We start from the raw sequence: 16,653 nt of genomic DNA on the forward strand, positions 1-16,653 counted from the left end.
AGTTATTCTTGTTTACGGCGAAACAAATGTAGGCGCCAGCGAACCTCATCCGATCTTCTTCCCTCGGAAAAATCTAACTGAGCTGGTTGAAGAGCAACTTGTAGGATCATGAAGCCACAGTGTGAGCTTTGCGCAGCCCCTTGTGGAGCTCACTTGTTCCAAAATAAAACGACAGCCTGCAGCTGGAAACACATATTATCTGCACTGCACTGAACACAAACGCTCCGAAATAAAGGCTGTCAACAAGACATTTATTTCAGCAAGCGGAAACGCCGAATTCAGAAAGCGTTCAAATTCGCTTCACTCTGTTAATATTATAACAATTTTGAGAATTAATTCCACCACGCGTTAAAAAGGCGATTTTACGCACAACAGACAGTTTAACTACAGATTAGATGTATATAAAAATGACTTTCTTGCGTAAGGAATTGTAATATGCAAACTTACGCATGTCCCCCTCGTTCCCTCTACTCCAGACAAAGTGGGAAGAATTCTCCCTCCATGCTCCTAAAGCCGTCCTAAACCCCTCCAAAGCTTCATGTAAGACCGCTACTCCCACTACAATCTGGCCGCTCGAGTGCCAAGGCCATCCGTGCCCGGTGCCCAAACCCACCACTCAACACACACTGAGGGGCAGAGACAAGAAGAAATGACATTTATTATACACTCTAAAAAAGACAATTCCAAGTTATTGTTTCTCTCTGCAAAAAGGGGGCTTGCTTCTAACATAATGAAGCGTCTTTTGTGTGGCACAGAACAATACAAAACAAGTATTCTAATAAATAGCCACTTTTTTGTGTGTGTGATGGTGAGGGGAGAGGAGTGTGTGTGTGTGTGTGTGTGTGTGTGTGTGTGTGTGTGTGTGTGTGTGTGTGTGTGTGTGTGTGTGTGTGTGTGTGTGGAGGGGGGAGGGGGGTGCTCTCCAGGATGAATGGGCTGGAGCGGCGGGGTTCTGAAAGGCAGCTGTGCCGCATTCGGAGAGGAGGGGCGAGGACTTGGCGAGGAGCCCCCGCACCCCCTTCGCCTCCTCCTGGATACTGACTCCCATTACTGATCCTGGAACAGAAAAGGACGCAAAGGTGGGGGGGAGGAAAAGGGGTGGGGAGGGGTCGGTATTGACTTTGGAGGCTGTTTTTACTCAGGACATACACTGTTTCCTACAATATGATCTTGGAGTCATCAAATATTGTCTCATGCTGTGATGTCCACAGAATCCAATTAGATGTAACCTGCACAGCTTGTAAGCATGTGGTTTTGACAGCTTCTAGGTGGGGAAGGATTTAGCCTACACACACTCACTCATACACACACACACATATAGCATACAAAAAACATGCAACAGCCACACAGCTGGGCTGATTAAAGCTTTCCTATCTACACACAGGTTTACCGTTTTGAGATGCAGCATGTGTTTCACACACATGGTTCGGTCTCCTCCTCTGAACTCACCGTTGATTGCTTCACAGATTAATTTCTTCCCCGGCCTAACCCTCACATGTCCCATTTGTTTTGCAAACACAGGACCAGAGCCCATTTGAGCAGCTCCTTCATTGTTAATGGATTCAGCAGTGCTTCTGCTGCTGCTCCTCCTGTTGCTGCTCCTCTCTCCCTCCAATGCCTGTTGCAGCATCCCTGCTCCAGGGCTGCCAGAACTCACAGACTCCCTGACTTGTAGCTGACGGGTGTCTTTGCTGCAGGCATCCATCTGCCTACTGGGGGAACCAAGGTGGAAAAACTCCTAATAAAAGTAATTTCATGCTTTTTCATTCTTTGCCAATAAAAATGCTCTAGGAATGCTTTCTTACAAACGTTCATTATTGTTTAGTAACCTAATCAGTTTAGAAGGGCACACAGCGCTTATGTTATTATCCCTCAAAATGTTTTTCTTTTCAATTTGTTTTAAAGCGAAAATACATTTCATAGATGCCTAAACATAGATATATAGATGCCAAGATTTCTTCCTGGTGTGCAACATCAAGGTGTGAGATAACCCACTGGCTTATTGCATTAAACCACTGGTGGTTAACCAACATTTCCTTTTTTCTAAATCTACTTTCTTCCCAGGACAAAGAGAAGCCACATTGCAGATTAAAACAACTTCTCCACGCTGTCAGGTTTTACCGATTCGCCGGTGAATAATATGCGAGATGTGTTGCATCAAATAAGCACTACAAATAAACCACATAAGTGGGAGATTGACACAGAGTGGCAAGCTAAGTAAAAGTGGCTGGGTGAGAGAGGGGGTGGGGTGGGGTGCAGGGTGAGGTTGGGTGAGACAGCCCGAGAGGGAGATAAGATCAAGTTCAGACCTAAAAGCGTTGAGGGAAAAAAGTGAGCCAATTGGCTAAAAGCAGAGGTCTTAGTTCAGTTCATTCTGTCTATCTCGAATCGCAATCATATGGCACTTAAAAATATGAAGACCTCAGTCAGCGATGTAATATGATGTATCATCTGTTGCATGGGTGGAGAGGCGGTGTTTAGAATAGTTAACCTGGTTTATATGTAGGATTTCAAAATGTATTTCAGTAAATAGCTTAATGTCTTTATTGAGTCTCAAGCAGGATGGTAACCCCAAACTGCCAAAGTGAAAGTGTGTATTTTTTCTTTTTTCCCCCCTGTTTTTTTGACAAAGAGAACATAACATGTCATTCAAATCTGGGGCACTCTTGTCTACAAGCAATTTGTTCTTTTGTTGCTCCATGTGCTCTATTTTCATCTTCTTCTCTTGTTAGAACCGTGAGAGAAGAGCATATAAGGGTTTGATGGAGTGGTGAGTCAGAGACAGGATGACATAAAGAGAGAGAAAAGTGAGAAAAAGAGTGAGTAAAAAGAGCGAGAGAGAGGAGAAGAGAGGGGAGAGAGAAAGAGCAAGCGAGAGAGAGAGACCAAGAAGGCCAATGTCAATCCCACAGCAAACAGCAGCGGATAATCATGGGCTTTAGGAAAACACTGTGTCCATAATGCTATTACCCAGGATTACCTACTCCAGCAGAGAAGGCGAGACTCTCTTCACAATGTGCCACAGACCTTTCAGATAATCATCTTATCACAGATGACAAACCCAGAAGAAACATCCCATTATTCAAGAAAGAGGGGGGGAATCTACAGCATGTTTGGATGAAGACATATTGTAAGCCTAAATTATTCAAGTGAAAAAATATCAGATTTTGAAATTAGTACGCCAGCCGCTTCCTCACTTCCTCTCTTTCATTCGCTCACTGTCTCTTTCTCAGGGTGCTTTCTCCTTTTCCCGCAGGGCAATTAGAGACAAGATTTTATGCATTGTTCAGCTTATCAATTAGCCATAACACCTTCCCCTCTGATTGGTCTGTAATGAACATAATGGTTTTAACAGTCAGGAGTTGCAACTCTTAGAGGTGCTGTGCTAATGGTGTCGCCACGGCGATGGAGTCACAGTAACAGCTTTGCGGAAAAGCAGAAGGAGGAGGAGGAGGAGGGGGTAAGTCAGCTCTCCCTAACACATCTCTAATTAGAGCTCACAGTCAGTCATTACTGATGTAATAGGGTGTAACACTAATGGCTATCAGGCAAGCCTCCACAAACAACAGAGGGGGGCTCTTGTAAGGTGACAGGAGCAGAAAATTTACGGAGGAGGGGGGAAAAAATGGGAGATTATGGTGAGGAGACAGGTGAAATGGAAAGTTGGGGTGTGGAGTGGTTGGGTGTGGGGGTGTGGGTCAAGGAGTGATTCAGGGAGAGTGTGCCTTGCAGCAGAGAAGGTTTTTAAGTACAGTAGTCAGACAAGGTCAGGGCCCATTAATGGAAAATCTTTCTTTGATGATAGTGAAATCTGTCACGCTAGACTTTGGGCAATATATAGAGACTGACAAGACTGAAAATGGTGAAAATTAAGGAGACATGAGGCTGGTTCAGGGAATGTAGATGACTGAGAGCGAGCCGGCGTGGCTGTGAGGGAGGACGGCGGTGAAGGCAGACTCCTAGTTAACCACTTTGGCACTTATACCTTGTTAGCACTGATGTACTCCGCAGTCCCATTCAGCCATTGATGCATGTTTTTACACTTTTCAGCACAAATTGCTCTGGCTGTAGCAAAACAGAGTGACAGAGGTAAAGATAAGGAAGATGGTTGACAGGAAACCAATGTTGGGAGAAATGAAAAGTGAGAGATGTGAAAAGAAAGCCGCAAGCGCTGCTCACTGCATCTATCCAAAGAGAGAAACCAAATTATGAGTAACTTTAAAAAAAAAAAAAAAGATCTTTACACTAATTTGTAGTTTATTTCAATATTTATATACAGTGCTATCTATATGATGCACCACACAGGATGATACACATAGTTTTCAGTATTATCCTGAACTAATGACACACATTTTCTGTTTTCAAGCTTGGTAACTTTCTTGGTAATCATGAAAATAGGCCACGCTAACTGGAATAAAGGTTTTCTTCTGTGCTTGCTTCACCCAGGATCAAAAGTTGCAAAGACCAGCCTCTGTAGGTTAACACTGATATTCGACCACTTTATTTGCACACACTGGTGTTAATTGGCATTTGAGGTCATCACTGATAGTGTAAATGGTGGTGAAAATTGGTGGATTAGTCTTTGCATCGGTACAACTGGTAAGACAGAGGCAAGACATTCTGTTCTTGTAATCCACCCATTAGTTCGCTGACTGTCTGTGACTTGAACGCCTCCAAAAAATTTTGGTTATTGTGAAACTGTGTGTGAAACAAGCTTCAGGGTTTACAAGTTTATGGTCAAAGTCCCAAACTTCAAGTCTTCTTTAACACAACATGGCATTCATTTTCGTAACCGTAATGGTGTGGCTGATGAGTTTTTACCTTATGGGTGTCCACAGCATTCTCAACCAGGTTCCAGCCCGAATTCAAGTTTACGAAAAATACCCAAACAAGCACTAAAGCTAGATGAGCAATTGCCTAAATGCCAACGACAGGCTTCAAAACAGGTGCGCACAAACCAGTAGATCTACGTTACAGTGACTAGTCCCACCTTTTACACAGTTTATCTCTATTATTTCTTATCTGCTGGTAGGTCACTGGAAAGGACTTAAGCAAACCCTTGGAATGCTTCCTCTCTGCTCCCTCCTTCACACTCACAAATCCCATGATGTCTTCTAATCCATCTGAGCCATTGGTAACCAGTTTTGTAGATGTAAAACATCACTGACAATGTATTGTGTCATTTTCTTGTTTGTTTTTTTTCACTGCTAATTAGCTGTTTTACAAGGTTTGAAGCTTGAAGATTGTTTGTAGATCTGTGCTCCAAATCTACACATAATCTCAGCCTTGCTGAAGGTGGTTTAGCACTTACTTGCTAAAGTAAGAAAGACTGTCTAGTTGGTACAATACTCCCCGCTGGCAGCAGCCTCCCCCAGCAGGACAATACATCATCAAAACTGTTCAGTAACAGTACAAAAAATCACAAATATCCAAATGAGCCTGATCTACAGAGCTGTATGCTGACAACACATTTTCCTCTTTAACCAAGAGGATGCAGTATCCATAATTTCCCAAAAGATTTTCGGATTTTGATCGATCAGATCACAGGACAGATTTCCACTTTGCCTCAGTCCATCTTATTTGCTTGGGCCCAGAGAAGGCTGCAGTGCTTCTGGATCCAGCAACCATTTGTGCCAATGACAATGAGACTTCCTGCATCCACGCATTGATTTCCACTACACCATCAAGTCTGTTTTTAATGCTGTGCTGCCCAAGGGATGGAGGATTACTGCGGTTAAATATTGTTTTTTTGACTTTTACCATTTGTCCAGAGATTTCTTTTAATAATATTATATACCGTACATAAGAAACACCCCAAGTTTTGGCAACCATACATGGAGAACTATGCTTCTTCAGTTGTTGAAGTATTTGCCTGGGCAGTTTCACACAGTAGTAAACCTCTTCTCATCTTTACTTCTGAGAAACAAGCTTCCTTTTATACACATCCTTGTTACTGACTTTTTGCTAATTCAGTTTAATGTGACTGCCACTTAAATATGGATTTCAAATGATTTGCAAACATAGCCTTTCTGATTCTGATTCTTTTTCTATTTACACATCCTACATCACAACTTTTTTCTTTGCTTTTCTTTTCTTTTTGGAAACTGAGCAGTGAGGAGACTTTAGTGTCTTTGTTGTCACTAGGATGTGAAGTTGAACCTTGAAGGAGTATTGTATGTGTAACCTATTGTGTAGCTTTACTAACGACGGCAGCAGCAGCTTGGCCTTTGAGGAGCTGCAGGACTTCAGGGGGGCTCTCTATTTCCGAACTCAGCCTTGAAAGTGTGTTTGATTGTGTTTGTGTGTGTGTGTGTCTGAGACAGAGGGGGGGCTCCTCAGTTGCCGAACTATAGTCCCTCACCCAGAATTTGAAATAAGGTCATCGTCCCCGGGAGGCCCCAAGTCAAAGCCTTCCTTCTTCACCTGCCCTTTAACTCTCCTCATCGCCCTCATTTCTTAATTTAACTCTTCACCTGAGTCCCATGTTTCTTTACTCCCCTAACAGCCCTTCCCCTTTTTTTGTTTTGCATTGTTTATACTTTAACACTTAGCCCTCTAATACATTCTGTAGATAAACTCCAACCAAAGGAAGCATAGACACGAAAGACCAGCATCACAATGACTCTGCCACTTCAACTAATATGGAATATTATGCTTTACCTCAAAAGTTTGAACTTGTTCTTTTTGTTTGTTTATTTTTTGTCTTGTCTTGTGCACAAAAATTGAAGCTCCCAATTATGTCATTGGGCCTTAAAACTGTAATTTGATTGGAGAAATGAATTTTATGGATTAGCGAGACAATAAAAACAAAAATGGCATTGTTCGTAGATAAGACAGGTAATAAGTGTATTAAAGCTTGTGGTCTGTGTGTGTGTCTGGAGCAACACAGATGCATATCCAATAGGATGCAGAGTGAGCAGGACAATAACGCACCATTCTTATGCTAATCAAGGAGGCCATTAATGTTTACATTCAAAATCAGGCCTTGCAAAGAAATGCATTCACTCCCTGCTAAACTGGGATAATTAGTTCCCTCTTAAACCCATATTCCATTAACTCAGGTGAATCCATCTGAGTTTCATCAAATTTCTGCCTCATTTTGCATAATAATACAATTTAATAGATAATGACATATTCAGACTACTCTGGGAAAACAAGCACCTATAAGAGAATATTATATGTGTAAAAAAAAAAAGGCATTTTGCTCTATTTTATATGTATCTGAAAATATTTAAAAGCATTTCCTATAAGTCAGCAGGACTGATTTGTGCATAAATTAAATCTCTAACTGTAAACGGCTTATTAGAGATTAGTGACTGATGCATTTAATGCTCTCTGCAGAGTTTCTGCTCACTTTGTGTATACGACACATCATATTACACTGTTATTGGAGTGCGTTTATGTCTACAGAGAATCCCTGGAATCATCAGTGACATAACAGGCATTGCATTTAACTGGAATGTAGTTTGATACATATTTGTGTGTGTGTGTGTGTGTGTGTGTGTGTGTGTGTGTGTGTGTGTGTGTGTGTGTGTGTGTGTGTGTGTGTGTGTGTGTGTGTGTGTGCGTGCGTGCGTGCGTTTCCTTGTGTTTGTGTCACTGAAAGAAGTTTTTTTAATACATTCACACATGCATGCTTGGGCGTATAAAGCTAAGCAGTTCCCATCAATATTCAGACTTTATCCCACCAACAGTTTTATAGAGCCAGTCACTTTTCCCATGGTGTGTGTGTGTGTGTGTACGAGTGGGTGTGAGTGTGCATACGAAGAAGCAAGTGCAGTCTTATTCAATATAAACCTTTAAATAATTTTTAAATAAAGTATTTTTTCTTCTTCTCATATTTTAGCCTTTATGTAATATGTATGTTTTTCATATCCTCATTTGGAACACAGACATTTAGTATGCTGAAAACACTTATGATTTATATAGGTGAGTAGCTTCACATGTCTCTCTTTCACTCACTCACACATACACGCGTACACACACACACACACATGCGCACACACTGTAATGGATAGGAGCTGGCTGAGGGCGTCTGTCAGGGGCGACTGTTCTAATCAGAGCAGTGGGGAGAGAGATAAAGGAGAAAATAATGAGTGTGGCATCAGGCCTTTCATAGCGCAACAAAAGGCCACGGGATCAGATAGACACACACAATGTGGAGAGGAGAGGAAGGGAGGAGAGGAAGAGAGGGAAAAGAGAGAGGGAGGGATGGGAGAAGGCAGCGCGGTGAAAGAGAACAAGGGATGGACGGGGGAATGGGTTTGCAAATATGCTTTCTTGCAAGCGTAGGTGATGTAGGCAACATTATGAAATGCAAGCTTATGTCTGGCTTCACTCGAAGGATGCCGTCAAATGGAGTGGATGGATGTTTCTATGACAACATCAATCATTTTAGCACAGAGTAGTCTTTCAGCAAGTACTGACTATAAATGCATTTGCCAGCACACATCCCTCCTTTTTTCCGTCTCAAAGACTTTGCTGGCCTCGTGCCCTCTTTCTTACTGCAGATTAGTGCTGCTTCATTTACTGCGTGTGATAATTTCCAGTCATCCTTTGATTTTTAATGCTTAATTTATCCAGATTACACTCCTTTGATTATTAATGCCTAATTTAGCCTGATGACACCAATCATTAGATGGTACCCAAACTGAAAGCAAACAACCTTAGTGGTCTTCCAATGTACCGATACAGCCTCTTCTACAGATAATGATACCGTTCAGAGAGCCCTGTGAGTGTTAAGTCAATGCCCACATTTTTACCCAAACTCCCATCAAACTTTAAAGAGAAGAGAAATACTAATTAGAAACTGCAAGCTAGGAGAAATGAGCAGGCAGACTCAGAACAGAAAATCCTATTCAGGGACTTAATGAGCTTGTCGAAGCTGAATAATTGATTTCTAATTCTAGCCTGCAGCTGTTGACCCAACCAGGGAGTGTTTTGAATGGAACTGAAATATGTTGCGCTCTGACTTGGCACTGTTGGCTTTCTGGTAACAAAACCATTATCAGATACTCTCATGTCTACCTCACACTTTCAGGTTTTGTTTAAACCCAGATGTAAAGTTTCTTATTCAATTACTCGGCTGCCGTGTACCAACAAATATACCCAGGCTCGCCCTTTGTACTCTCTTGACACCTTAATCCTGCCACAAATCTTGTTTAATATTTCAGACTTGCAGATAATTTAGTAAAAGGCTGTTTGATTTGTACCCCCCCCCCCCCCTTTCCCAAAAAAGCCCAGTAAGGTAAACTCTCCCAGCGTTTTAAGCGTTGAGAACCACAGTCCATATCAGATTGTAGGTGTTTTATGTTTCGCTCATTTGCTGCGGAGTGATTCTTTGTTGCCCTGTGTGGACGATCATATCCTGGGGGCTCTGGGGCAGGAATAGCATAGAGCACCCTGTGTGTGAACCACAGCCGCCCAGCGTCCCTGTAAGATGACCTCACGGAAAATAGGCCTAATTATTACCGTGACAGCCCATGCTATCATATTCTGCCAGATCAGTCACTACAAGGGAGAGAGGGGAGGGGGGGGAGGAGCGGGGGAGAAGAAAAATTAACAGAAATATATACCACTGTGCCACCAACCCCACCCCCCCACCCCAAAAGTGCGCATTTATTTTTAATACCCTAATCAGCAAGTCCCAAAGGTGGTTTGGCTCTCACTCACCTGCACAGACAGACGTAGCCGAGCACAGGTAAGGCAGCAGTGAGAGAGCAGGAGGAGGTGAATTGGGAGCAGAGCCAGAATGAGGCCAGTTTTTATCGTGAGAGGCAGCGGCTCGTGCTGCGGTTCTGATCGAGAAATGAAAAATTAGCGTGCTCATATTGCATCCTCTCATGTTCTAGCAAAATAATTGCCTCAAAAGTTGCCAACACACAACCCCAATTTCTTTCTTTCCCTTTAAGAGGAAATTTCATTCTGTACAGCAGATAGTAGATGGAAGGATGAAGTGGTGGGGGAGCGCAGAAGTAACACAGGGGGGCCCAGGAGGACACGGTAATTACAAGATACAGAGGTGAAGGTAGACAGCAGCGATTAACTGAAGGACTGTCCTACTCCTGAAGCCATAGTCATTAGGGCTGGATCATTATATGATAGATTTCAGGGCTATTTGCCTGGTTTTGTTCCCAGAGACAGTATTCCGAGAGACACCCTGGGAATGGGACATACTACACCAATAGCTACCTCCGTGAGAAAAAAACATGGCAAATATCAATGCTCTGTGCTGATGTGTGGTAGATGCTAATGATTATACTTGGATGCTTTCATACCAGACTGCTGGAGGTCACAACAATGGGTTACACAGTAAAAGAAAATTTTACACAGTGAGTTTTGACAATGACACAAAAAGCAGTTTGTACATTGTGCGTGGAATTATTTGGCTTCTTTTAACTTAAATGGAACTTTTATTGGACTTTCTTGCACTTTTGAAAATGAAAATTCCAGTCTTTTGTAACTTGGGTCTCATATTTGCAGGTTTTGTTTTAGTTACAGTGACATCGCATTCAGCAGTTTGCACAAAAGCCAGCAGTTCAAACACATCGAACTTCTTTATTTAGAAGTACAAAAGTGAGTGCACAGAAATGTCAGTAGTAATGTGTTTTTTTTTTTTTTATCTTGGATTTATGACGTATAAGAAGAAATTTCTCCTACCAAGTCAGTTCTACTTAGCCTTTGTTAGCAGAACTGGCTTTTTTGTCTGTATGATGATGTTCCTTTGAAGAAATCCTGCAAATTGTAGCATGTGTTACAAAATTAGTCATTAATCATTGTTTCCTGGAATGACTCAGGGTGCTATGATGTCCCCATAAATTGAAATTTATCTGTGGTTTCCAATCATTTCCAAATCACAGTCAAACACTGTAGTTAACATTTGATATTTGTACCCACAAGCTGGGTTAGGTACAGGGAGAGATCATGCATGACCCATCCATCCACCCCAAACTTTGTTCCTCTACTAAAAATGCCTCTTTTCTTTTGACTTTATTACCAACACTGCAGGCTGGTTTCTTACCTTGCTGATCTTTTTTTAGTGATGTGGCCATAGTTATCACTGTACAATAAATAAATACACCAAAGGTTTATGTTTGACATTACACCTTATTCAGGATTTTACGGTAAGGAAATTCTAACAGCTTGAAACAACTTTAGATGCTCGCTTCATATCTTCTACATTGCTGTGTTAGCAGGAAAAATATGTTCCCTGCTAACACTTACAAACATAACGTTTAGAAATAGAGACACACAGGCCACTTACATGATAAAATAATCTTAGTCAACATATTCTAATGATCAACAAAACAGAAAAAGCTATGTAGACAGATCAAAACTGGGAGAGGGGGAGCGTTACTAAGCAGATGAAGCTTCTGTGGAAGTGAGTGCCATCCAAAAATCTTACACCACAGAATAACTAGTGGCAGCTCTTGGTTTTCTCCTGTGAGCTCACTGACTTTGGGGGAAAGGAAAGTATTTCTTTTCTGTGAGAGCTCAGAAAATGTCTTAGGAGTGGCTTGTTTAACAGAACTTGATGCAGTATTTGTATGTGTTATGAGAGGCTTTTGAGGGGCTTGCTTACTTTGAGATGCAAAAATTGTAGCAAGTAAAGAGTTAATGTTATTGTCTTGCTTGAAATATGTTTTTGAGCTTTTTTATATTAAAAATGTTTAGTTCTGTTAAATAAGTTGTTTGATCTTTATTTTCTTTTATATTTGTGATATACAGTGATTAGTAGCCACTCCTGATAGTGTTTCTTATTGTGTTTTTGTGTTTGGAACATTTTAGTTGGACCGCCCAGCCTTGTATGACCTATAGCCAAAAAGACTTTTGTCACTTCACTAAGGCAGACTATAACAAAAAACGATCTCCACCTTAACAAGTCTTAAAATTAAGTTAATACAATGTGAGTTGAACAAAACCTGACGTATGACACTGTGGCAATATTTATCCAACCAAATTCATCAAAAATGTAGAACCACTGTGTGAGAAACTAAAGACACACTCATTCCAAAGCTTGTTGAACCACTTTTAACAGGAATAACTTGAAGTAATAATTTTCTGTGTGACTTTATCAGTCTCTCACATAGTTGTAAAGACCTATTTGGACTTTGATTCGACCTTTGCAACACCTTGATTATTTTCTTTTTCAGCCATTCTGTTATAGATTTGCTGCAGTGTTTGGGATCGTTGTCGTGTTGCATGGCCCAATTTCAGACCAGGTTTATCTGTCAGACAGAAGGCTTCACATTTGACAATACTTCGGTATACAGAGGAGTTCATGTTTGACTCAGTGACTGCAAGGTGCCCAGGTCCTGTGGTTGCAAAACTGGCCCAAATCATCACCCTTCCACCACCGCGCTTCACAGTTGGTATGAGGTGTTTGTGCTAATATGCATCCCCGCTTTGGTCTTGCTTGTCCAGAGGACATTATTCCAAATGTCACACATAAGCCCATAAGTATTTACATTTGAACACGTAAGTATTCAAATGTGTTCATTTAAGCCATACCTTTTCTAACTGGGTTGTCATAAACTTTAATACTTTATATCATAACTAAGGCCAAAAGAATCTGAGAGGTAGTTCTACAGTTTCTCTGAATGTTTGGGTATCTAACCTTTGGGTGAATTTGCTAGGACATCCACTCCTAGGGAGAATGACGACTGTTTTCCACTTGTGGAAAATCTTTCTCACTCTGGAAGGATGGACTTCAAATTATCTGGGAATGACCTTATAACCTCCCACATATTGTTGGGCAGCAACTGTTGCTTCTCTAAGATCATTGTTAATGTCTTTCCAAACTTTAACTTTTATAAAGATGGCTACATTTGCTGATGATCAGTTAAAAAACTGCATTTGATTAGCAGCACCACTTGGCTGTTACTTACCCTCTTAATACCAATGTAAGGGAGTACTTCATTTTTCACATACTGCTTTTTTTTTTGGCTTCATTTTTGGCTAAATAGATAATGACATTTTGGAATATGTCATGTTTTATTGTTAATTCAAGGTTGCATTTACCAAATATTAACACCTGCTAACACCAGATGATTTTTATTATGTCCTAATACCCCTCAACGAAAAATCTAAACATTTCATACTTTTGTTGTACTTTGACTGTGAGCACCTTTTTGGGTAGGGTTAGAGGACCCTTGCACAGTTTGTCATATGTTGCGTTCTGTATGTAATAAATACTGTCTCGTGTAAATTTGCATTAGCATGGTCCTTCGCAGGCAGAAATTTCACAGTAGACACATGTGCCGTCCAAGCTCGTACAGATGAATAAACAAATGGATAAGGCTAAACGTGTGATATGTTGGCTGTAACAAAAAGCTTAAATTTCTGCTTTTCTACAAAAATGGACCCATGCAGGACTCCCGTGCTGGTTGCTGCAAATGGAGGTAATGCAGGCTATGTGTTTATTTGCATACAGAGCAGGAAAATCAGATTTAACTACAAATCATCGCAGGGGACACATGTGGAGACAAATTTTAATTCCAGGTGTAAACGCATGCTGATTTAACAGCAAAGGGTGATCACACCACGTGGTGATTTGATTTGGTTTTGTTTTCTGCTCTTTGCATGATGTTAATTAATAAATTAAGAAAGTAAAACATGTCAACAGTGCTACAAATCACACACACACACACACACATACAGAACACACAATCAGGCAACAGTAATAAGCTAATAATGAGATTAATTCCACTGATTACAAAATCAGCCTTCATTTGAGACCACTGTATTTTCATTTGTGAGTTTTTGATTGTTTGTGTTGGTGTGTGTTGGTGCATGTTGGGCGGGTGGCGGGGGGTACTATTTCGCTTGGGTTTGTTTTTTTTCCTGGAAAAGAAAAGCAGACTGTAGAAACCCTTGTAACCCAGCCCTGCCCTCCACCCCCAGACCCTCTCGCTGTCACCGGCCATGTGTAGTGTGTAACAGGCACTGACAGTTGCTGTGCAGGTCAGTAACCCTGTGGCCTTGTCTAATTGAGGCTAAGGATCCCGGCTTGTCCTGCCATCTATAATTAACTACATCATCTGCAGCCGTATGAAAGATTCAGCTGGACTGGGAGTGGCCGACACATGATCCCGCTGTTAGTGTTTACTGCTAGTGTGTATAAATGTGTGTGTGTTAGTGAATACATCATAGTCACGGTGACTTTCAGAATCTTCTGATTTACCCAATAGGTGGAATATGAATTTTTAATGCAAAAAAAATGTAATTTACTCTATCTGATTAGATTTGGATGAATACATTTAGCCCTATAACTGTAATGTTGCAGACAGTCCGTCATGTTATTACAAATAAAAGCTTGCAAAATTTGCAGTAAATCCAAGGTATCCTTGTTACCTTCTCTTTAATTCCTGCTCCTTCCTCCCAAGCTTGAGCTTTGCCATGACAGAAACTTGAAGTGCACTCTACACCTTCAAACACCTTGGCTCTGCCTTCCCCTGCCCTTCTCTGCCTCCTCCACCTCTTCCATCCTCCTCCCGTTCGCTCAGCTCTCCCGGCTTACCCTGCCCCACTCAACTCCTCTCTCTGTCCTGTCGATGCCTTTGAAATAGGGCTTTCAAAAATGCTGCTTTTTGAATTAATGAATCATTTTTCGCCAGGTGTCGTCGCGAGAGGAGGAGGAGGGGGGAAGAGGTGGGGTGGGGGATGAGGGGACTAAAGAGGAGGGAGTGGGGGCTAATAAATACAGAGTGGAGAGAGTCTCACCACTAGCAATCCCTCTCCTCCCTTTGCCCGACGTCCCCCCACGCCGCTCCACCTCTCCTCACCCAACACAGACACACACACACACATTCACACACACGCCTTTGCTTTCCTCCCACGCCCCTCCACCCCCAGCCCTAGATGAAAGGCCTAGCTCGTTCCTGTACCTTTAATTTAAAGCTGAAAAGGAAAACGAGAGCGGGGGTGCGAAACACGCTTATGAATATGGAGAAAATTGAATGAGAACCGTCCCTTTGAATAAATCAGTATGAATATCCCTTGGCCTTGTTGGGAGGAAGGTCACAGGAGACCCTTGGATATACAGATGGAGAGCAGTTTGATGGACCAGTATGTGTGTATGTGCATGTATCTGTGGTCTTGTTACATGTATGCATTTGTTTTGAGAAGTTTAGACTCTTTATTATGTTTTTGATAGTTTAGTACAAGGCAATTAAAGACAATCATTTGCTGATTAAATGGGATAGTGATTACTACTAGATGGACTCCGTTAGATAGATGATTTGAATGACTGATTCAACAGTTGTTATAGCCTGTAACGTCTGTGTCCATAAGCAGATACCTACTGCAGAGGTGCGTTCACCTTGAATGGCACGTGGCCCTGCAAAGCTTGAAAAGGAGAAAGCGCTAAAAAGCGTGCGTATAACCATGGCAGTATGGACCATTCCACATGAAGACTCTCGAGTTGTTATTTACTTGCAGAAGATTGCAGCAACGTTGCTGCAGACCAAGTTTGAGTATTATATAGTGTTCAAGGCTGCAAACAAGCAGTAAAGAAACTGTGGACTATGTGGGAGTTAACCCGCAAATTAAACGTATTGTGGAAGACATTCAACAACATCATCCCTCACATGAAAACAGTGTGGCAACAACGACAACTATATATATTTAATAACAATATAGCAATATGAGGAAAAGCAGCAGCACACTGTCCAGTCACTCACAATCAGAAGACATGAGGAGAACCAAAGCAACACATTTATTAACACAATATTAATGTTGGCAGTTTAGTTTGATCTTGATCATCAATTAGCCAGATTACAGAGCAAGAATCCTGAACATTGTGATGAAAGTTTCTTTCTTTTGTTACATTATATGGAAGAGAAAGCACATTCTGAAGATAAAACTTGTGATATTTCCCGACGTCACATATGTGCATGTATGTGGGGTTGATGACGGTGGAGCAGATATTTAGCTGAACCAAAATAAATCTCTGTATGTTCAAAACTGTGAACACATATACTTGAAGTATGATCCATCCCAGCAACCTAAACTTAACAGAATCTATTGTTTTCCACAGGAAGCTATTAAATCAGCAGGTAGTATAGGTAAGTTTTATTCTAAGTTGTTCTTCATTTTGTGATGAAATAAACAGCAGGGCAACACGTCCACAGCCCTGCAGGTTCATGGCTGCCTTTGCTGCTTATAGTTCTGTTATTGTGCGCTTTTCTGCACAATGTGATGCAGGGGAATTGAAAAAGAATCCTTCAATTTGACTGAGAACATGATGCTTAGACTGTGACAAATCAGAGGGCACAGTGGTAATAGTATATATATGTGTGGTGACAGTTGAAAAGATCCTTTGTTACACGTTTTCTCCTTGTACTTCCTGTCTCTATCTACCGTCAACTCATCAATAATGCTAAAATATAGAAACTTTTTTTAAATAAATGTAAAATCAGAATAAAAATCGTCACACAATAAAATCACAAGTTTGCAAAGAGTATGTTCTGCTGCCTGCACGAGTTGTTATTTCTAAATATTTGAAAAAGAAAAAGTTATGAACTTATTTTTGAGACGCTAGCTAAAAATGACTCAAAAAATGGAAAATCTATAGACAGAAATTTTAAGCACTACATCAAAAGAGTAAAAAGATAAATTTTATATGATGTAATCAATGTTTTTTTTTTAAATCTG

The sequence above is a fragment of the Rhamphochromis longiceps genome, linkage group LG16 (genome assembly GCF_057381845.1).
Source record: "Rhamphochromis longiceps isolate RC_006_pf linkage group LG16, R_longiceps_female_GT1.1, whole genome shotgun sequence".
Classification (NCBI taxonomy): domain Eukaryota; kingdom Metazoa; phylum Chordata; class Actinopteri; order Cichliformes; family Cichlidae; genus Rhamphochromis; species Rhamphochromis longiceps.